The sequence below is a fragment of the Rhodnius prolixus genome, unplaced genomic scaffold (assembly GCF_049639745.1).
Source record: "Rhodnius prolixus isolate KJV_2025 unplaced genomic scaffold, Rpr scaffold_5, whole genome shotgun sequence".
NCBI lineage: Eukaryota > Metazoa > Arthropoda > Insecta > Hemiptera > Reduviidae > Rhodnius > Rhodnius prolixus.
Genome location: NW_027411624.1, coordinates 42,505,213 through 42,528,990, shown reverse-complemented (window position 1 = coordinate 42,528,990; position 23,778 = coordinate 42,505,213). Strand labels below are relative to the sequence as shown.

At 34.1% G+C, this 23,778-nt stretch overlaps 1 protein-coding gene across 2 annotated transcripts in view; it reads right to left on the bottom strand.

Moving 5' to 3' along the window:
- Window positions 1-23,778, bottom strand: part of LOC141458916 (E3 ubiquitin-protein ligase RNF19B-like) — a 216,553-nt gene that overhangs the window by 170,794 nt on the left and 21,981 nt on the right. The window contains exon 2 of one of the 2 annotated variants that reach the window (XM_074137497.1): window positions 21,204-21,285. The exons of the other annotated variant lie outside the window; for it this stretch is intronic. The gene's annotated coding sequence lies outside the window, so the exon portion shown is untranslated. The remainder of the gene's footprint in view (window positions 1-21,203; window positions 21,286-23,778) is intronic. 2 annotated transcript variants of the gene reach the window in all.

Here is a 23,778-nt window from a genome sequence, read left to right as displayed (position 1 = left end):
ACTGAAGTAGCAAATTTTTTATTGGCTTTCAGGCACCACAATGATGATTACGAAATAATAATAAATAGATATTGTTAATCCTTTGCAGAAATCAATAATTACGTAACAATCTATCGACAAAATTTTTGAATCATTAATTTGATCTAAAAATCTAGATAGCTCTAGTTTTAAATTTATTACATTTTCGTTAATAATTAATAGTTATTACTATTAATTTTAGACTTAATATTTTCCTCGTTCTCATGCACACTAAGCTGCGACCACGTGACTCGCTAATAACCAATTAGGGATGAGAACTTAGAGAGAGCAAAGGAACCAATCAAAACAATTGGGGATTTTCGATTCTCACTAGTGAAAACAGGAACAATTCATTGCTTTAAACAAAAACTAGCGTGAACAACTCAGATGACTTCCGCTTCAATAACTACAAATCTAATACATCAATTTTTTTCTCCACAATTTTCCATTAAAAACTAGAATTTCGGTGGACTTAAAGCTTAAGATTAGAGCTATTTTTCAAAATGATACTTCTCAGGATAACTTTAAAAACACGCGAAAATTATTACAAATAAAACAGCTGCTTTTTTTGTTTTTTTTTGTTTTTGCATAAAATGAAAAACCGGAAGTAGCACTTTATTGACTGGATTTTCCACTATTTTTAAGAACTTTTCACTTATCAGGGCTTTATACTTCCGTACATAAATAATATATTCATTGGTCTACAACTTTCATGTAGAAAGTTCACGTGAAAGGGCTGAATAGATACAATATTTCTATGAACTATGATGCAATTGTTGGCTCAAAAAAAAAGGTTACAAATTACAGAAGTATATATATGTATAAAAAAAAAAATCTGGATAATATATATGATATTTACTTCATCTTGGTGGGCAATGAAGTGGGGGATGTTTTATATATATATATATATATATATATAAAGAGAAAGCGGTTTTGTGATTGGTTTAAAATGAAAAAAACAATTAAGAAGTCAAATTACTAGGAATGTTAATTATGTAATAATAAACATCTTAGTTAAGGAAAAAAATAGAAAGTTTGGTCTAAGAATAAAAAAATAAAATAAAACAACGTGTGAACGAACAGTCCACATACTTATCGCTCCTCGGATTGACTGGAAACGGATTTTCTGGGGGAAAAACTATTCAAATATAGTTTGTAGAATACAGTTTAGTGAAAATGGTAGGAAAATAGTACAAGGAAAAAGTTCTAAGCAGAAGTGAAGGGAAACTTTCTCCTAAAAAATTCCGCTGGAAAAATGGGTTTTAAAGCATCATTGTACTTATCTAACCTAACCCAACCTAACCTAACCTAACCTAACCTAACCTAACCTAACCCAACCCAACCCAACCCAACCCAACCCAACCCAACCCAACCCAACCCAACCTAACCTAACCTAACCTAACCTAACCTAACCTAACCTAACCCAACCCAACCCAACCCAACCCAACCCAACCCAACCCAACCCAACCCAACCCAACCCAACCCAACCTAACCTAACCTAACCTAACCTAACCTAACCTAACCTAACCTAACCTAACCTAACCCAACCCAACCTAACCTAACCTAACCTAACCTAACCTAACCCAACCTAACCTAACCTAATCGCGGGCTAAACTTCAACATGCCGTAGCGTTATTTTTCTCTTCTCTTAGTGAAGGCCACATTGCGGTAGAAAAAAAAGTGATGAAAAATATTTTCATTAATTTTTAGCAGACGAATTTATTATTTATTTAGCAGTGCACATAATTTGAAATGAATAGAGATACAAATGGCTGGGCCAAGTGGAAATGCATAATGGCTGTAGTAGATAAGACATCGTCAAAAAAAAAAAAAGACAAAAGATAACATGCATTAGCGCACCGAAACAAACCTTGAAACAAGTCAAATATAGTGAGTGTGTGTGTGAGAGAGAGAGATTGACAGAGAGAGAAAGAGAGAGAGCGAACGAGAGCTTGACCCCGAAGTTCTAAGAGTAAGCTAACAAAACTTAAGTCTACATCCATTCATTACGCATATCCAATTACGTTACCTTAACTCAAACACTACGTCACAAGGTAATGCTTACTTAATTGGTTAACTGTATTAACAAAACTAGTGTGGGGTAGGAGGAGAGAGAGGGAAACAAATCCATAAATTTAGTTCGTGCAGTTAGTCCTTGCTTTAAACTGGAACCCTGGGTCCTTGGATCGCAATATCTCATGACAAGCCACTTGTGGGGCCAATCTTCCCCTGGGTAGGCTAAAAAAAGAAGTAAGCAATGGAAGAAAAAGGGTAACATTGGCATTAACGGTGGTGATTTGTTCTTCCTAGTACTTCCTCAGACGTTCGGTTTCCTTAATTTTAGATGAGCTTTGCTCAGGATATTGCGGGCTAATAACTAGGAGAGGATTTAGCATCAAGGAGTAGCTGCTATTTCTGAATGTTGATTCTCCACTCTTCGGGAACTTCCCTAGAGACATTTGGTCCTTTTCCATCCAGGTCCTACTTTGGCGGCATGACAGGAATCTGGGTTGAAAGTAAAACAGTTTTTGCTAAGCTACACGCTGACAGGAGGCGGCAGTAAATGACAAGAAGTTTACAAGCCCTCAAGGGATAAGTAGCGTATCCGGAGAGAATAATTTTGTGAGCACGCTAGCGATATGGAAGGACAAAGCACAGCCCACCAACTACTACCACATTGGGCCCCTATTAGTGACCAGATAATGGTGGAGGTAATACCTTAGAACCAACCCAGATTCACTTTATTTGGGAAAGTCATCTACAGACTCCTAGAAAGAGAGTAGGATTGAGATGAATGCACTAGCAGGAGGGACTAAATCTTATTCCTACTTGCTTGAAAGCTAGAGTGGTAGCCATTTCCTAAGAATATCTAATAATGGAAAGCAAGAAAAGTGGAGGAATTTATTTGGCCTTAGGGGACCTTGACTGCCGATTTCTCTGTTCCTTGAACTTAACTGGTGGTCTTGACGGAAGTTTGAAGAGAATACGAGGTGTGGCTATTAAATAACGAGACTGATGATGGCTACAGAAGAACTATGCATGCGCCAAATCCTAACGACCGACAGCTGTACAGCGTAAAGCCTTCTCTTTCGGATTGCAGCGTGTCTCACGTGTTTGTAGAGAAATCTGTCTGACCGGAACCGCCGTTTGTGCACTGGAGGTGTTAGTTTCGTTTTGCCGAAAACATGATACTACACATGTAGTAGAGCAACGAATTGTCGATGAAATTTCACATGAAAACTGGGTAAAACCGCTACTGAAACTTGATCTTTTATTAAAAGAAGATTATGGCGATGAATGTTGTATCACGTGCGCAAGTTTTTGAGTGGTTCAAGCGTTTCCAAGATGGCCGAGAAGACGACGGAGATGATGACGTCGCCCAGGTCGTCCTTCCACGTCCAAAACGGGTGAAAATATCGATCATAATTGAATCAACATTACTACCGTGAGGTGCTTGCTCAACTCCGTGAAAGAGTAAGGGAAAAAAAACGACCCGATTTGTGGAAGAACAAGTCACGGATTCTCCAACGCAACACAACGCATACTGCATTGTCTGTCAAGACGTACCTAGCCAAGCACAACATCCCAGTTTTTTAGGCCATCTGCCTTATTCGCCTGACCTCTGGCCCCATGTGACTTTTATCTGGTTCCCCAAAAATCAAATCTGCATTAAAAGGAACAAGATTTCAGTCGGTTGAAGCTGTGAAAGAAAAAGCGGCACGCGTCATGCAGGAGCTCACAGAAAAAGACTTCCAGCACTGTTTCTGAACAATGGTAAATCCGCATGGAGCGTTGTAGGGATAGGGGAGGGGGTATATTGAAGGTGATAATAACTAAATATGTTTAAATTTAAAATAAAATGGTTTTTACAGCATCAGTCTCGTTATTTAATAGCCACACCTCGTACAACTTTCTAGAACCTCCCAAATCATCTTAATTTGGAACCCGTCTCACAGAATATTTAGAGGCATGCTAGCAACAGAGGTTCGTCTCTGTTCGTGATTGACCATTCCCCAGGAATTTGAGCAGAACCCACAGAAATGGAGTCAAGAATTCTCTTTATTTATTTAAATAACCCCAGATTGTCGTTTCCCTTCTTATTAATAATAAACTCTAGCAATAACTCTACGGTGATTAACGAGGCAGATCGTGAGGGATTATAAATAACGAGTTTAATAAAAAAAAACCGCTAAGGAATGCTAGGAGGAGGATCCAGTGGGAAAGGAAGTCTGGGGCAATTGCTGCAAAGTTTAAAAATAACCCCAATCTCTAAACATAGCCCCTACTCATCATTTCCTCGAGCGACGAACTACAAACTAAATAATTTATAAATGTTGTACATCATAAATAAGTGCCGCTCTATTTTGCTTCAAGCACAAGAAGAAAGCATTTATTTATTCTTTATGTATCCCTTTAGCGGATATAGTTGGGAGAACAAAAGCGGGAACCATCTGGTCTCAAAACGCACACATCACATCATGCATATATATGGCGGTTAAATTTTCTCCACATGTTTGGTGGCTGGGAGGATAGGGGTAGACCCACTACTCTCGCCGGGATAAAATAAGGATTGAATTATAGAAAATATATAATATTCCAACAGCCCATTAGGAGTCTAGGTGTCATCGGATCCGAGTGAACAGATCCTAGTCTAAGTGTTGCAACCGCACAACTGACATCCTCTCCACAAAGCCCGAATCCAGCAACTAGCACCGAAGACTATAGCTACCACCATAATCTAGATAATTATTACAGGAACTTGTAGTTAGAGAGGGCTAATATTTCCTGGCAACTGAATTGAAAGTGTAAAAGAAAGCCACAAGGGAATTGATCACAGGCATTACCAGGCATCTGAAGACTTCAAAACCATGTTTTCCTGGGTGAAATACTTGAATTTCTCGCTAAAAGGGTGGGAGGGAAATTGGTGTAAAACGACTCCTAATATTACTTCCTCTTTCGGCGATTTACAAGGTTTTTTTTCCAGGGTATATCAAATTTGAACTCTCTGCTATTTTCCGTATTAAATGAGGCTGACCATAGATGGATAAACTGACAGAAAGGTGGACACCAATATGTAAAAAACGATTCATGTTTTTGGGGAACCCACAAAACGGGAATGGAAGAATTGAAACACCAGGGATCCTGGCGTGTGCCCCCCCCCACCGCCACCCTGGCCAACTAAATACTGACAAGGGAAGGGATTAGCTATGCGCGGTTAGCGTACTGGACTCCCACACGGAGGTCTCGGGTTCGAATCCAGCTGCTGACCCTTAGATTTTTCTCTTCCTAGGGAGCTTCTTACAGCTCACTGTCGCCGGTGATGGAGAGTGTTGTCTGCAACGAGAGAACACTGTCCGGAGGCCGCGGCAGTGCACAGAAAAAATCTCCGGGCGCCAATAACCTTAGATGTTGACGCGCCTTAAATCATAAAATAAAAAAAATACTGACAACTCCGACAAACACACATAAGAGAGACCTGCAGAGGCTAACCCAGTTGATGAGTACAACTATTCTGGGTTTAGCGAACCCACAGGCAAACTTTAGCTCACCATCAAACTCACATTTACTCAGAAAAACATTTTACAACCCCAGGCTACATGGAAAATGGAAAGTCAAAAAACTACACGATTGCAATAATTCCCCTCAATAATTGTGAGTCACCGGAAATAAAGTATTTGATTTTTTTTTTTTAATTGCGTATTCTTAGCGTAAACAAAAATAACGAAAACACACGAACACGATTATATAAATGTTCGCAACAATGGTGGCGTTTAAAAGTGCAATGCACTATAAAATTATACTGTTAGCCATTTATAACAAATTATCAATTATGCAAATACTGCTAGTTGCTAGCTGTAGTTCAGTTTTACTATTCACTAATACGAGTTTCCTAACGAACATGTCGTTGCAAGTTAGAACTCTGCTCTGACCACTCTCACGACTTCCTATTACGAATTTCCTTTAAATTCCGAACAAAATTCAATTTATATCTTAAAATTACAATTTGTAATCGTATATAACACGAAAATATAACGACAAAAGGGGAATCACTCCCCCCAAAACGGTCCTTAGACGAACTTTCCTGGAAAAATGAAGAAAGGAAAAGATCATCTAATGTAATAGGAACTTTAAAGAGAAGGATAAAAACGATTTTCATGAAAATAAAGGAACTTCCGGTTTTAAGGAATTCCCGCCCCCATTTTCCTGCATAAATATTAAAATTAGTACACCAAGTTTAAAGAAAATCGTTTTCCCTTAAAGAGGAAATCTCAAAAGTTTGAAACAAAAACCTGAAAGAGGCACTTCCGGTGGTTGCTCTAAATCTTGTGACAACATCCTGTTTTGCAACAAAGCAAAAGAAAATCAAATTTGTATTTACTGAGATTTATTGGTTTTTGGGAGTTTGAAGATGGATATACAGGGTGATCCATTTAAAACGCACCAATCGCTGATAACTTTTTAGGAAAGCGGAATTTCGAAAAAAACCCACGAAGTAAACTATATGTTTTTTTCGGTCTAGTTTTCAAATTTTCCACTCCCGATGCTGTATCTTCATTTTTGGTAGAGTTACAGCCAAAAACCCGATTGGGGTTTCATAAGGACCACTGGTTTTGACAATGATTATGAAAACTACATAAAAAAACTGTGAAGAATGGCGTTAACCCCGTTTTGATATCCCTAATATTGGTTGAGAAATTTAAGATCAAAGTTACAATTTTATCTATTCGTGAACAGGTTTTCAATATTAATTTTCCACCAGAGATACACGTTTTGGGAGGGTCCTCTGGCTGCGAAAAATGTTATTTTTGACGCAAAGAACAAAAAATAATAATAATTGAAGATTTTAAAACGTGTAGTGTAATGTAATGGTTGTGAGTGAATCAGGATAAATTTGTTTTATCATCAAATAAAAGCAATCATCACATCATTTTAATGTAACCCGTATGCAGGACTTCTTGACCTGTGATTACGGTAAGAATATCTTGCCAGGGTGTTGGTCTAGTGATGTCTAGTGATCAAGAGCGTGGTTTTGTAAGTGGGAGGTCCCCAGTTCGAATCCCTCAGGTGCAGTCATTCACAATACTTAGTACATCATAACTCTTTTTTAAATAAAACGTAGTCATAATCATTGTCAAAACCAGTTGTCCTTATGAAACCCCAAAAGGGTTTTTGGCCGTAACTCCGCAAAAAATGAAGATACAGCATCGGGGGTGGAAGATTTGAAAACTAGACAAAAAAAAAACATATAGTTTACTTCGAGGGTTTTTTTCGAAATTCGGCATTCCTAAAAAGTTATTAGCGATTGGTGCGTTTTAAATGGATCACCCTGTATATTCAAATACCCACAACATCCCAACATCCTTGCATAGACACGCCGACAAACACGCTTGGAGGGTGAGAAAAGAGAGTGGTATTGGGAAAAAAAAAACACTTTTTTTCATGGTCTCAATACTTCCGCTGACGTAAAGCAAGAAGAGAGAGTGAACAAAAAAGTTAACACTCAATATTCCTAACAACACACACATCTTTCTACTCTAATAACAAGAGAACAGCCCTAAGGGTTGGCCCTATTCAAGGTTCTGGAAATGGATTCAGAGTGTGGAGCACAGATACGACGATAGAAGCCTTCATTCGTATGCTAGCGCGGTTATTGTACTCGTACTTCCAAACATATGTTCAGTTAGACACTAAAGGCCCTTTGTTTTTCTTCGTTTCTTATTTCTTTTCTCTCAGCATTATCTAAAACTTTGAACCTAGACTCACAAGACTTCCTCCTTATACAGACGACGAGTTGTTCGAAAAAGAAAACTAATTAACCTAAAAAATTGTTCGTAACAAAAAAAATGTTGATCTAAACACAAAATCTGGAGAAAAGTAGATCTCCCCCCACTGACAAAACTACGCTTCATAACATAACCTCTACACCAGTGGTTCTCAACCGGTGTTCCGGTTAACACCGGTGTAAACACACTGGTGTTCCGCGAATATGGTCCAAGTTCCGCGAATATGGTTCCGCGAAATTTCAATTTTAAATGTATTAAAATTTAGAAACTTGGGAAAGATACGAAAACAAAAAATTGTTCCTTTTTTTTTAATTTGAATTTAATTTTAAGTTCTTGCTAAATACCGAATTTCAAATTATTTAATGTTAGTGTTCCGCGAGAAAAATATATACATATAATTGTGTTCCGCGTCTACGAAAACGTTAAGAACCACTGATATAAAGGGTTGAAAATTTTTTGGGTCATGAAATTCTGTAAAATTAAGGCCGTTCCATATCTCCCACTGTAAAACACGTATTGGTATGGAATTTTGTTCTCTTATACACTTTGTTTTTCTCAATTATAAACTATAGTTATTTTGTGCACAGATCTAAAAAGGTAGAAGATATAAAGGGTTGAAACTTTTTAGGGTCATGAAATTCTGTGAAATTATGGCCGTTCTGTATCTCCCACTGTGAACCACGTATTGGTATGGAATTTTGTACTCTTATACACTTTGTTTTTTTCAATTATAAACTATAGTTATTTTGTGCACAGATTTAAAAAGGTAGAAGATATAAAGGGTTGAAAATTTTTTGGGTCATGAAATTCTGTAAAATTATGGCCGTTCCATATCTCCCACTGTGTACCACGTATTTATATGGAATTTTGTTCTCTTGTATACTCTGTTTTTCTCAATTATAAACTATAGTTATTTTGTGCACAGATCTAAAAAGGTAGAAGATATAAAGGGTTGAAAATTTTTTGGGTCATGAAATTCTATAAAATTATGGCTGTTCTACATCCCCCTCTGTGAACCACGTATTGGTTTGGAATTTTGTTCTCTTATACATTTTGTTTTTCTCAAATATAAACTATAGTTATTTTCTTCACTGATCTATAAATGTAGAAAATATAAAGGATTGAAAATTTTTTGGGTCATGAAATTCTGTAAAATTATGGCTGTTCTACATCCCCCTCTGTGAACCACGTATTGGTATGGAATTTTGTTCTCTTATACACTTTGTTTTTCTCAATTATAAACTATAGTTATTTTGTGCACAGATCTAAAAAGGTAGAAGATATAAAGGGTTGAAACTTTTTAGGGTCATGAAATTCTGTGAAATTATGGCCGTTCTGTATCTCCCACTGTGAACCACGTATTGGTATGGAATTTTGTACTCTTATACACTTTGTTTTTTTCAATTATAAACTATAGTTATTTTGTGCACAGATTTAAAAAGGTAGAAGATATAAAGGGTTGAAAATTTTTTGGGTCATGAAATTCTGTAAAATTATGGCCGTTCCATATCTCCCACTGTGTACCACGTATTTATATGGAATTTTGTTCTCTTGTATACTCTGTTTTTCTCAATTATAAACTATAGTTATTTTGTGCACAGATCTAAAAAGGTAGAAGATATAAAGGGTTGAAAATTTTTTGGGTCATGAAATTCTATAAAATTATGGCTGTTCTACATCCCCCTCTGTGAACTACGTATTGGTTTGGAATTTTGTTCTCTTATACATTTTGTTTTTCTCAAATATAAACTATAGTTATTTTCTTCACTGATCTATAAATGTAGAAAATATAAAGGATTGAAAATTTTTTGGGTCATGAAATTCTGTAAAATTATGGCTGTTCTACATCCCCCTCTGTGAACCACGTATTGGTATGGAATTTTGTTCTCTTATACATTTTGTTTTTCTCAAATATAAACTATAGTTATTTTCTTCACTGATCTATAAATGTAGAAAATATAAAGGATTGAAAATTTTTTGGGTCATGAAATTCTGTAAAATTATGGCTGTTCTACATCCCCCTCTGTGAACCACGTATTGGTATGGAATTTTGTTCTCTTATACATTTTGTTTTTCTCAAATATAAACTATAGTTATTTTCTTCACTGATCTATAAATGTAGAAAATATAAAGGATTGAAAATTTTTTGGGTCATGAAATTCTGTAAAATTATGGCTGTTCTACATCCCCCTCTGTGAACCACGTATTGGTATGGAATTTTGTTCTCTTATACATTTTGTTTTTCTCAAATATAAACTATAGTTATTTTCTTCACTGATCTATAAATGTAGAAGATATAAAGGATTGAAAATTTTTTGGGTCAAGAAATTCTGTAAAATTATGGCCGTTCTATATCTCCCACTGTGAACCACGTATCGGTATGGAATTTTGTACTCTTATATATTTTGTTTTTTTCAATTATAAACTATAGTTATTTTGTGCACAGATTTAAAAAGATAGAAGATATAAAGGGTTGAAAATTTTTTGGGTCAGGAAATTCTGTAAAATTATGGCCGTTCCATATCTCCCACTGTGTACCACGTATTGATATGGAATTTTGTTCTCTTGTACACTTTGTTTTTCTCAATTATAAACTATAGTTATTTTCTTCACTGATCTATAAATGTAGAAGATATAAAGGATTGAAAATTTTTTGGGTCATGAAATTCTGTAAAATTATGGCTGTTCTACATCCCCCTCTGTGAACCACGTATTGGTATGGAATTTTGTTCTCTTATACATTTTGTTTTTCTCAAATATAAACTATAGTTATTTTCTTCACTGATCTATAAATGTAGAAAATATAAAGGATTGAAAATTTTTTGGGTCATGAAATTCTGTAAAATTATGGCTGTTCTACATCCCCCTCTGTGAACCACGTATTGGTATGGAATTTTGTTCTCTTATACATTTTGTTTTTCTCAAATATAAACTATAGTTATTTTCTTCACTGATCTATAAATGTAGAAAATATAAAGGATTGAAAATTTTTTGGGTCATGAAATTCTGTAAAATTATGGCTGTTCTACATCCCCCTCTGTGAACCACGTATTGGTATGGAATTTTGTTCTCTTATACATTTTGTTTTTCTCAAATATAAACTATAGTTATTTTCTTCACTGATCTATAAATGTAGAAGATATAAAGGATTGAAAATTTTTTGGGTCATGAAATTCTGTAAAATTATGGCCGTTCTATATCTCCCACTGTGAACCACGTATTGGTATGGAATTTTGTACTCTTATACACTTTGTTTTTTTCAATTATAAACTATAGTTATTTTGTGCACACATTTAAAAAGATAGAAGATATAAAGGGTTGAAAATTTTTTGGGTCATGAAATTCTATAAAATTATGGTTGTTCTACATCCCCCTCTGTGAACCACGTATTGGTTTGGAATTTTGTTCTCTTATACATTTTGTTTTTCTCAAATATAAACTATAGTTATTTTCTTCACTGATCTATAAATGTAGAAGATATAAAGGATTGAAAATTTTTTGGGTCATGAAATTCTGTAAAATTATGGCCATTCTATATCTCCCACTGTGTACCACGTATTGATATGGAATTTTGTTCTCTTATACATTTTGTTTTTCTCAAATATAAACTATAGTTATTTTCTTCACTGATCTATAAATGTAGAAGATATAAAGGATTGAAAATTTTTTGGGTCATGAAATTCTGTAAAATTATGGCTGTTCTACATCCCCCTCTGTGAACCACGTATTAGTTTGGAATTTTGTTCTCTTATACATTTTGTTTTTCTCAAATATAAACTATAGTTATTTTCTTCACTGATCTATAAATGTAGAAGATATAAAGGATTGAAAATTTTTTGGGTCATGAAATTCTGTAAAATTATGGCCGTTCTATATCTCCCACTGTGAACCACGTATTGGTATGGAATTTTGTACTCTTATACACTTTGTTTTTTTCAATTATGAACTATAGTTATTTTGTGCACAGATTTAAAAAGATAGAAGATATAAAGGGTTGAAAATTTTTTGGGTCATGAAATTCTATAAAATTATGGCTGTTCTACATCCCCCTCTGTGAACCACGTATTGGTTTGGAATTTTGTTCTCTTATACATTTTGTTTTTCTCAAATATAAACTATAGTTATTTTCTTCACTGATCTATAAATGTAGAAGATATAAAGGATTAAAAATTTGTTGGGTCATGAAATTCTGTAAAATTATGGCTGTTCTACATCCCCCTCTGTGAACCACGTATTGGTTTGGAATTTTGTTCTCTTATACATTTTGTTTTTCTCAAATATAAACTATAGTTATTTTCTACACTGATCTATAAATGTAGAAGATATAAAGGATTGAAAATTTTTTGGGTCATGAAATTCTGTAAAATTATGGCCGTTCTATATCTCCCACTGTGAACCACGTATTGGTATGGAATTTTGTACTCTTATACACTTTGTTTTTTTCAATTATAAACTATCGTAATTTTGTGCACAGATTTAAAAAGATAGAAGATATAAAGGGTTGAAAATTTATTGGGTCATGAAATTCTGTAAAATTATGGCCGTTCCATATCTCCCACTGTGTACCACGTATTGATATGGAATTTTGTTCTCTTGTACACTTTGTTTTTCTCAATTATAAACTATAGTTATTTTGTGCACAGATCTAAAAAGGTAGAAGATATAAAGGGTTGAAAATTTTTTGGGTCACGAAATTCTGTAAAATTATGGCCGTTCTATATCTCCCACTGTGTACCACGTATTGGTATGGAATTTTGTTCTCTTATACACTTTGTTTTTCACAATTATAAAGTACAGTTATTTTCTTCACTGATCTATAAATGTAGAAGATATATAGGATTGAAAATTTTTTGGGTCATGAAATTCGTTAAAATTATGGCCGTTCTATAACTGTGTACCACGTATTGGTATGGAATTTTGTTCTCTTATACACTTTGTTTTTCTCAATTATAAACTATAGTTATTTTGTGCACAGATCTAAAAAGGTAGAAGATATAAAGGGTTGAAAATTTTTTGGGTCATGAAATTCTGTAAAATTATGGCCGTTCTATATCTCCCACAGTGAACCACGAATCGGTATGGAATTTTGTTCTCTTGTGCACTTTGTTTAACTCAGTTATAAACTATAGTTATTTTGTGCACAGATCTAAAAAGGTAGAAGATATAAAGGGTTGAAAATTTTTTGGGTCACGAAATTCTGTAAAATTATGGCCGTTCTATATCTCCCACAGTGAACCACGTATCGGTTTGGAATTTTCTTCTCTTGTGCACTTTGTTTTTCTCAATTATAAACTATAGTTATTTTGTGCACAGATCTAAAAAGGTAGAAGATATAAATGGTTGAAAATTTTTTGGGTCACGAAATTCTGTAAAATAATGTCCGTTCTATATCTCCCACTGTGTACCACGTATTGGTTTGGAATTTTGTTCTCTTATACATTTTGTTTTTCTCAAATATAAACTATAGTTATTTTCTTCACTGATCTATAAATGTAGAAGATGTAAAGGATTGAAAATTTTTTGGGTCATGAAATTCTGTAAAATTATGGCCGTTCTATATCTCCCACTGTGTACCACGTATTGATATGGAATTTTGTTCTCTTGTACACTTTGTTTTTCTCAATTAGAAACTATAGTTATTTTGTGCACAGATCTAAAAAGGTAGAAGATATAAAGGGTTGAAAATTTTTTGGGTCATGAAATTCTGTAAAATTATGGCCGTTCTATATCTCCCACTGTGTACCACGTAATGATATGGAATTTTGTTCACTTGTACACTTTGTTTTTCTCAATTATAAACTATAGTTATTTTGTGCACAGATCTATAAAGGTAGAAGATATAAAGGGTTGAAAATTTTTTGGGTCATGAAAATCTGTAAAATTATGGCCGTTCTATATCTCCCACTGTGTACCACGTATTGATATGGAATTTAGTTCTCTTGTACACTTTGTTTTTCTCAATTATAAACTATAGTTATTTTCTTCACTGATCTATAAATGTAGAAGATATAAAGGATTGAAAATTTTTTGGGTCATGAAATTCTGTAAAATTATGGCTGTTCTACATCCCCCTCTGTGAACCACGTATTAGTTTGGAATTTTGTTCTCTTATACATTTTGTTTTTCTCAAATATAAACTATAGTTATTTTCTTCACTGATCTATAAATGTAGAAGATATAAAGGATTGAAAATTTTTTGGGTCATGAAATTCTGTAAAATTATGGCCGTTCTATATCTCCCACTGTGAACCACGTATTGGTATGGAATTTTGTACTCTTATACACTTTGTTTTTTTCAATTATGAACTATAGTTATTTTGTGCACAGATTTAAAAAGATAGAAGATATAAAGGGTTGAAAATTTTTTGGGTCATGAAATTCTGTAAAATTATGGCTGTTCTACATCCCCCTCTGTGAACCAAGTATTGGTTTGGAATTTCGTTCTCTTATACACTTTGTTTTTCTCGATTATAAACTATAGTTATTTTGTGCACAGATCTAAAAAGGTAGAAGATATAAAGGGTTGAAAATTTTTTGGGTCATGAAATTCTGTAAAATTATGGCCGTTCTAAATCGCCCACTGTGAACCACGTATTGATATGGAATTTTGTTCACATGTACACTTTGTTTTTCTCAATTATAAACTATAGTTATTTTGTGCACAGATCTAAAAAGGTAGAAGATATAAAGGGTTGAAAATTTTTTGGGTCATGAAATTCTGTAAAATTATGGCCGTTCTAAATCGCCCACTGTGAACCACGTATTGGTATGGAATTTTGTTTTCTTATACACTTTGTTTTTCTCAATTATAAACTATAGTTATTTTGTGCACAGATCTAAAAAGGTAGAAGATATAAAGGGTTGAAAATTTTTTGGGTCATGAAATTCTGTAAAATTATGACCGTTCTATATCTCCCACAGTGAACCACGTATCGAAATTGGATTTTGTTCTCTTGTGCACTTTGTTTTTCTCAATTATAAACTATAGTTATTTTGTGCACAGATCTAAAAAGGTAGAAGATATAAAGGGTTGAAAATTTTTTGGGTCACGAAATTCTGTAAAATTATGGCCGTTCTATATCTCCCACAGTGAACCACGTATCGGTTTGGAATTTTCTTCTCTTGTGCACTTTGTTTTTCTCAATTATAAACTATAGTTATTTTGTGCACAGATCTAAAAAGGTAGAAGATATAAATGGTTGAAAATTTTTTGGGTCATGAAATTCTGTAAAATTATGTCCGTTCTATATCTCCCACTGTGTACCACGTATTGGTTTGGAATTTTGTTCTCTTATACATTTTGTTTTTCTCAAACATAAACTATAGTTATTTTCTTCACTGATCTATAAATGTAGAAGATGTAAAGGATTGAAAATTTTTTGGGTCATGAAATTCTGTAAAATTATGGCCGTTCTATATCTCCCACTGTGTACCACGTATTGATATGGAATTTTGTTCTCTTGTACACTTTGTTTTTCTCAATTAGAAACTATAGTTATTTTGTGCACAGATCTAAAAAGGTAGAAGATATAAAGGGTTGAAAATTTTTTGGGTCATGAAATTCTGTAAAATTATGGCCGTTCTATATCTCCCACTGTGTACCACGTAATGATATGGAATTTTGTTCACTTGTACACTTTGTTTTTCTCAATTATAAACTATAGTTATTTTGTGCACAGATCTATAAAGGTAGAAGATATAAAGGGTTGAAAATTTTTTGGGTCATGAAAATCTGTAAAATTATGGCCGTTCTATATCTCCCACTGTGTACCACGTATTGATATGGAATTTTGTTCTCTTGTACACTTTGTTTTTCTCAATTATAAACTATAGTTATTTTCTTCACTGATCTATAAATGTAGAAGATATAAAGGATTGAAAATTTTTTGGGTCATGAAATTCTGTAAAATTATGGCTGTTCTACATCCCCCTCTGTGAACCACGTATTAGTTTGGAATTTTGTTCTCTTATACATTTTGTTTTTCTCAAATATAAACTATAGTTATTTTCTTCACTGATCTATAAATGTAGAAGATATAAAGGATTGAAAATTTTTTGGGTCATGAAATTCTGTAAAATTATGGCCGTTCTATATCTCCCACAGTGAACCACGTATCGAAATGGGATTTTGTTCTCTTGTGCACTTTGTTTTTCTCAATTATAAACTATAGTTATTTTGTGCACAGATCTAAAAAGGTAGAAGATATAAAGGGTTGAAAATTTTTTGGGTCATGAAATTCTGTAAAATTATGGCCGTTTTAAATCGCCCACTGTGAACCACGTATTGATATGGAATTTTGTTCACTTGTACACTTTGTTTTTCTCAATTATAAACTGTAGTTATTTTGTGCACAGATCTAAAAAGGTAGAAAATATAAAGGGTTGAAAATTTTTTGGGTCATGAAATTCTGTAAAATTATGGCCGTTCTAAATCGCCCACTTTGAACCACGTATTGGTATGGAATTTTGTTTTCTTATACACTTTGTTTTTCTCAATTATGAACTATAGTTATTTTGTGCACAGATCTAAAAAGGTAGAAGATATAAAGGGTTGAAAATTTTTTGGGTCATGAAATTCTGTAAAATTATGGCCGTTCTATATCTCCCACTGTGTACCACGTATTTATATGGAACTTTGTTCACTTGTATACTCTGTTTTTCTCAATTATAAACTATAGTTATTTTGTGTACAGATCTAAAAAGGTAGAAGATATAAAGGGTTGAAAATTTTTTGGGTCATGAAATTCTGTAAAATTATGGCTGTTCTACATCCCCCTCTGTGAACCACGTATTGGTTTGGAATTTTGTTTTCTCATACACTTTGTTTTTCTGAAATATAAACTATAGTTATTTTCTTCACTGATCTATAAATGTAGAAGATATAAGGGATTGAAAATTTTTTGGGTCATGAAATTCTGTAAAATTATGGCCGTTCTATAACTCCCACTGTGTACCACGTATTGATATGGAATTTTGTTCTCTTGTACACTTTGTTTTTCTCAATTATAAACTATAGTTATTTTGTGCACAGATCTATAAAGGTAGAAGATATAAAGGGTTGAAAATTTTTTGGGTCATGAAATTCTGTAAAATTATGGCCGTTCTATATCTCCCACAGTGAACCACGTATTGGTATGGAATTTTGTTCTCTTGTACACTTTGTTTTTCTCAATTATAAACTATAGTTATTTTGTGCACAGATCTAAAAAGGTAGAAGATATAAAGGGTTGAAGATTTTTTGGGTCATGAAATTCTGTAAAATTATGGCCGTTCTATATCTCCCACTGTGTACCACGTATTTATATGGAACTTTGTTCACTTGTATACTCTGTTTTTCTCAATTATAAACTATAGTTATTTTGTGTACAGATCTAAAAAGGTAGAAGATATAAAGGGTTGAAAATTTTTTGGGTCATGAAATTCTGTAAAATTCTGGCTGTTCTACATCCCCCTCTGTGAACCACGTATTGGTTTGGAATTTTGTTTTCTCATACACTTTGTTTTTCTGAAATATAAACTATAGTTATTTTCTTCACTGATCTATAAATGTAGAAGATATAAGGGATTGAAAATTTTTTGGGTCATGAAATTCTGTAAAATTATGGCCGTTCTATAACTCCCACTGTGTACCACGTATTGATATGGAATTTTGTTCTCTTGTACACTTTGTTTTTCTCAATTATAAACTATAGTTATTTTGTGCACAGATCTATAAAGGTAGAAGATATAAAGGGTTGAAAATTTTTTGGGTCATGAAATTCTGTAAAATTATGGCCGTTCTATATCTCCCACAGTGAACCACGTATTGGTATGGAATTTTGTTCTCTTGTACACTTTGTTTTTCTCAATAATAAACTATAGTTATTTTGTGCACATATCTAAAAAGGTAGAAGATATAAAGGGTTGAAAATTTTTTGGGTCATGAAATTCTGTAAAATTATGGCCGTTCTATATCTTCCACTGTGTACCACGTATTGATATGGAATTTTGTTCTCTTATACACTTTGTTTTTCTCAATTATAAACTACAGTTATTTGGTGCACAGATCTATAATTTTAGAAGATATAAAGCAGTGCTTCTTAACCGGTGTTCCTGCTAATATGGTCCAAGAGTTCCGCGAAATTTCAATTTTAAATGTATTGAAATTTAGAAACTTAGGAAAGATACGAAAACAAAAAATTGTTCTTTTTTTTTAATTTGAATTTAATTTTAAGTTCTTGCTAAATACCGAATTTCAAATTATTTAATGTTAGTGTTCCGCGAGAAAAATATATACATATAATTGTGTTCCGCGTCTATGAAAAGGTTAAGAACCACTGCTCTACACCAACACATCGCCCCTGATAAACCAGCTGTATAGAATGCAGCCATTTAAAAAAAGTAGAAAAATATGCCTCCATTTTTTTTGTATACACAAAATAAACTTTATCAGAGTTCAATGCTTAAATAATAATACAAATATAGATATATAGTTCAGATGAAACAAGAATAAATTCCACTAGAAATAAAATAAGAAAATAAATCCAAGGTGATCCAATGTATTACGTCACAGATAAACTAGAAATGAGGGTTTATTAAAATGGTCAGAAGAGGAAGGGGGGATACCCTATCAAACACAAAACTTTGACGAGGTCATTTCTATTCAGCTGCCCAAGCTCAGTGTGCCCAAGAAATAGTGGTGTTCATGAACACCTATATCGAAAATATCGATTATACTTCTTTATCGATTCTTATTTTCATTCGATGGTATCAATTTAATTGCGATTCTAAACCAAATTTCGAAAACTATTTAACAACGAAATTATTATTATTATTTTATTTTTTTAATTTATTAAGTTAAGTTATCTACAGTCTGTATATACATATATACAAACTGTAAATCAGGAAGTACAAGATTAATTAATTGGTACGTGAAGAGCAGGAGGAGAGAAACTACCCAGTGGTAGCACTCTCTACGGGATGTTAATGATGTTTAGGTCTTCAGACCTCAAGAAAGTTGCGGGGCCACTGGCGATTCAGTCTACGAGGAGGATTGTCAGAGGAGGCGAGAGACAGTACAAGAGGATTGGAGCAAGTGGAGAGAGCAGTATAGAATGTTTGATATTTAGTCTTGGCGAGTTGGTCTATGAAGGAAATGTTGAGGTCGTTGTGAAGAGTGAGGTTAGACACCGTAGAAAGGAGCGTCGGCTATCTGTCGGCAGTAGTTTCGTCTGAATTGTCTTGTATAGTCCGTATGTTCGTAGGTTAGGATGAACCCCACAGCTCTAGTCCAAGGATGAGCAACACGCGGCCCGCCAAGCATTTCTAAAATTGAATTTATTTTATCGACTTTGTCCCATCAATATATTGTTATAAAATTAATTATAATAAAATGGTAGTACATACTGAACCGAAATATTTTTTTATGGCGAGTTACTTGTCGACGACGTTTTTAAACATGCAATACGAACGCGCCGCGCCTGCGCGACTTTTTTGTGACGAGATACACACTTGTCGGTGACTTGTTCAAACATGCAATACGGACGTTTCGTAAATTATTAGTAAGAGTTAATCTATGTGCGGCCCGCCAAAAAAAAATTAAATTTAAATTGGCCCATTGATTAAAAAAGTTGCTCACCCCTGGTCTAGTCCATAAGTTCACCATAGGTTTGGGGATAGTGTTGTATATTAAGCGTTTGAGTTCAATGGTTAATTTGGAGCGTCGTCTGTAGTCTGTAAAGCAGTTTCGCACGTTTCGTCATTGTATGTCTTTTAAGTCTAGTATGAGTGGGTTCCACGTGAGTTGTTTGTCTATGTAGAGCCCAAGGTAGCTAGCACCAGATCTGTTCAAGGAAGAGGATTGCTGTTGAAGAGGACAGGTGGACAGAAGCCCCGCCGAAGAGTAAACGTGGCATGCTGGCATTTCTGTGGGTTCATTTTAATCCGCCACTTCTTAGCCCAGGATTCTATTTTATGTAAGTGTAAAAAAAACGGGATTTAAAAGGAATTTAGTCCGTTGAAAATTCCTCACCAAGGGAAACCACTGGTGGCTTAAAAATATCTTGGTATTCTCCATGACTTCATCATTATGTTGAAGACGTTGGATGAACCTGGTTCATCTTAGCCAAATCTAGGAAGAAGAGTTAGCCGCCCCAAAAATAAGAAGTTGTCAAGACAACTCCAACAATCAAAACCGTTGGCTTCCTAAGGGTACGTTTACAACGGAGCTGTGAGTATAGACGATAGCAAAGATGATAACTGATAGAGTAAAATATAATCGCTGATTAGTGTGCACAACGGAGCTGTGATACATGCAACATGTCCGAGTAGTGAAGAAGAGTTTTCATGTTCAGCAGCAACAAAAAGGTATATTTTAAAGAGAAAACGCTTTAGAAAATATCATGTACATCCCATAAATAGAAAACGAAGAACTTTGGGCGAATTTCACCATTTATATAAGGAACTTAGAAATTATCCGGATCGTTTTTTTGAATATGTGAGGATAGGTCCACCCACATTCGACTATATTTTAGAAAAAATAAGGTCAAAATTAAGAAAACTTTGGAAAAATTGTCATGGAAATCCTATAACCATAGAAGAAAAACTAGTGATTACTCTTAGGTAAGTAATGATTTTATTGAAAAAAAAACAACAAATAAATACACATGAAAATAAATGTAAGCACGATTTAAAAAACAAAATATTGTTTAAAAATAAATAATAAAAAATAATGAGTAAAGACAGCACTAAATAATTTTTCGACGTCCATCTTGAAGCTCCGATACTGGAGTTCAGCTAGCAGAAAAATGAAAAATTCAATTCTATCATCTATGCTCGTTTATAGCAGCGCGTATGAGTCACTAGTCGAAGCTTCGTTGTGCACGCTCACATAAGAATGTACTAGGTTATTCTATAAGCGCTGATGCATCACTGCTATCATCTCCGCTATCATCTATGCTCACAGCTCCGTTGTGAACGTACCCTAAATCAAGCCGTACGATAAGGCCTTAAATCATTTGCCCACAAAAATCTCTTCAAAAGAAACTGAGAAAAGATGAAGATTTCCACAGACAGAGCAACTTTGGGCAAGAAAAATTACATCCTGGGTAACTCTGTGTGGAGTTAAAGCTTTAAAAAAATTTGAAGCTTGCAATTTCATTTTTTTTTCGGTTAAAATGTGAATCATAAATTGCATATGTACGTGCTGATACACTCCTTTTATAAGGAACATGACTTAGAATGGCAGGCAACCCTGGATTCTCTACCTAGACATCCTCTTCCATAAAGATTCTGGAGAGTTTTTTTTATCAATTAAATGGCATTTTACTATCTTAAGTTACCACTTTACGAGAAATATTAAAAGTATACAAAATGTGATTCTTGAAAAAAAAATATAATAATAAATTTTTTCTGTCCCCCTACCTTCAAAGTTTCTGGATGATTAGATCGCCGAATCCAGTAAATGTATCTGTATATCCACAAATTGCACTAGAAACTTGCGCACCTGGAATTAAAAACAGAAAACTATAATTAAAAAAAACTAAATTGGTAACAAGAAAAGTTTTTTACAACCACATCTAAAAATCCATTTAAAAAATTGAGCTTATTTTAAGCTAGATAAGTGTAGAAGCATATCCTGAAAGCACTACCTAATCAAATGGATTCCTTCAAGTACAGGGAATTTGATAAAAAATTTATTCGTACTAAATATGATTAAGCAGCAGTTACAAACTGTACGTTGAAATGCACTTTAAAGAACTGACTAACCTCTTTTTGAAGAAAAATACTTTAAATAAAATTTTTTTATCTACTAAACATTTAATATTAACTAGTATACATTCTTAGATTACAAAAAAAAAATCGTCTACGAGGGTCGTTTGAAAAGTCCGTGCAAAGTCAGAGAGATAGCACCACTGGCGCGTATCGAGGTTATGTTTAGTTAGTAGCATCTCTTGGAAGAACACACACCAAGTTTCAGCCAGATCGGTCTATTTCTTTGTGTTTGGCATTCGTTTGAATCGAGGAAGTCGAGTGATTTTCAAAAAATGGACGAAAAAGAATTTCGTGTGTTGATTAAACACTACTTTATGAAAGGCAAAACGCCTCAGGTGACTAAAGAGAAGCTTGATAAACATTATGGTGACTCTGCACCATCGATTAGAACAGTTTATAAGTGGTTTCAAAATTTTCGGAGTGGCCATATATAGGCACAAGTGACGCTGAACGTTCTGGACGCCCTGTTGAGGTTACTACTCCAGAAATCATTGATAAAATCCATGATATGGTGATGGATGACAGAAGAGTGAAGGTGCGTGAGATTGCTAGTGCTGTGGGCATCTCGAATGAACGGGTACATAATATTTTGCATCAACATTTGGACATGACAAAAAGCTATCCGCAAGTTGGGTGCCGCGATTGCTCACGCTTGACCAAAAACGAAATCGTGTGAAGTGTTGCAAGGACGGTTTGCAGCTGTTCCAGAAGAATCCGCAGGACTTTAAGCGTCGTTTCGTCACTGTGGATGAAACATGGATACATCACTACACTCCGGAGACCAAAGAACAACCTAAACAATGGGTTACCAAGGGGGGAATCTGCGCCAAAAAAAGGCGAAGACCGTTCCTTCGGCCGGAAAGATTATGGTGACTGTCTTTTTGGGATTCGCAAGGAATAATCCTCATCGACTATCTGGAAAAGGGTAAAACTATTACAGGTGCATATTATTCATCGTTATTGGACCGTTTGAAAACCGAGCTGCAAGAAAAACGCCCACGATTGGCCCACAAAAAAGTCCTTTTACATCACGACAACGCACCAGCTCACACCTCAGCAGTTGTGGTCACAAAATTAATGGAAATAGGGTTCCAACTCGTTTCACATCCCCCCCCTATTCTCCAGACTTGGCTCCCTCGGACTACTATTTCTTCCCCAATATGAAGAAATGGCTGGCGGGAAAAAGATTTTATTCAAACGAGGAGGTGATTGCAGAAACGAATGGCTATTTTTCAAACTTGGACAAATCCTATTATTCGTAAGGGATCAACAAACTAGAGCAGCGTTGGACGAAGTGTATAAGCCTAAAAGGAGACTATGTTGAAAAATAAAAAAGGTTTACCCCCAAAAAATTAAGTAGTTTTTATTTTTGCACGGACTTTTCAAACGACCCTCGTAGAATCTTTTCTAAAAACAAAAAACAAAAAAAAGATAAATCGGAGTTAAGTTAGATTCTACAAGGATAGGCCCAGAAAGCCTACGCCACTGCCATCCAAATTGTCTAGATCTTACCAAGAAAAAGTTGCCAAAATTTGAATTCTATTTACATATACCATCTGTCTGCAGAAACCTATCTATCTATGAAGCTTATTATAAAAATAACAAGTATATTTGCATGTGAAAATCCTAAAATAGAAACCCCTAATTCTTTCAATAACAAGAGAAACAAGTCAGGGAAAAAAAGTTGTAAAATTCAAAATTAACGTGACGTCAGAACACAAAAGTTTGTAAAGAAGCCATCTTTTTTTTCCCCCGTTTTTATTAAACTTACGTTTAAAATCAATAATTTACAATTAAAACAATGAGGAAACTGAATCTCAAAAACAAAATTAATAACTCAAAATACTGTAAGAGATTACAAGTAATAATTAATTCTATTTTTCTAAAAATTCAAATTCTGATACCATATTGAATCTCATGTCAATCAAAGTTGGTGATATTGTTACGACTTTTTTTTGCACATAATCTTAAAGTAAATAGTGTTAATTATCAAAATTTAATTAAAATTTGCTCCATTTACTAATTAATTGTTAATTTAAATTTGAACTTACATATAACGGTTGTTAACGCTGGGAAGTGTTAAAGGAACTAAAAGAAACTAACTTCCCCCCACTAACAGAAAAATCTTAAAAATACTAAACAAATAATTTTATTACTATTAGTTTTGTAATTAATTAATACTATAAAATTATTGCGTTTAAATATTAATTTTTATTTTTATTCT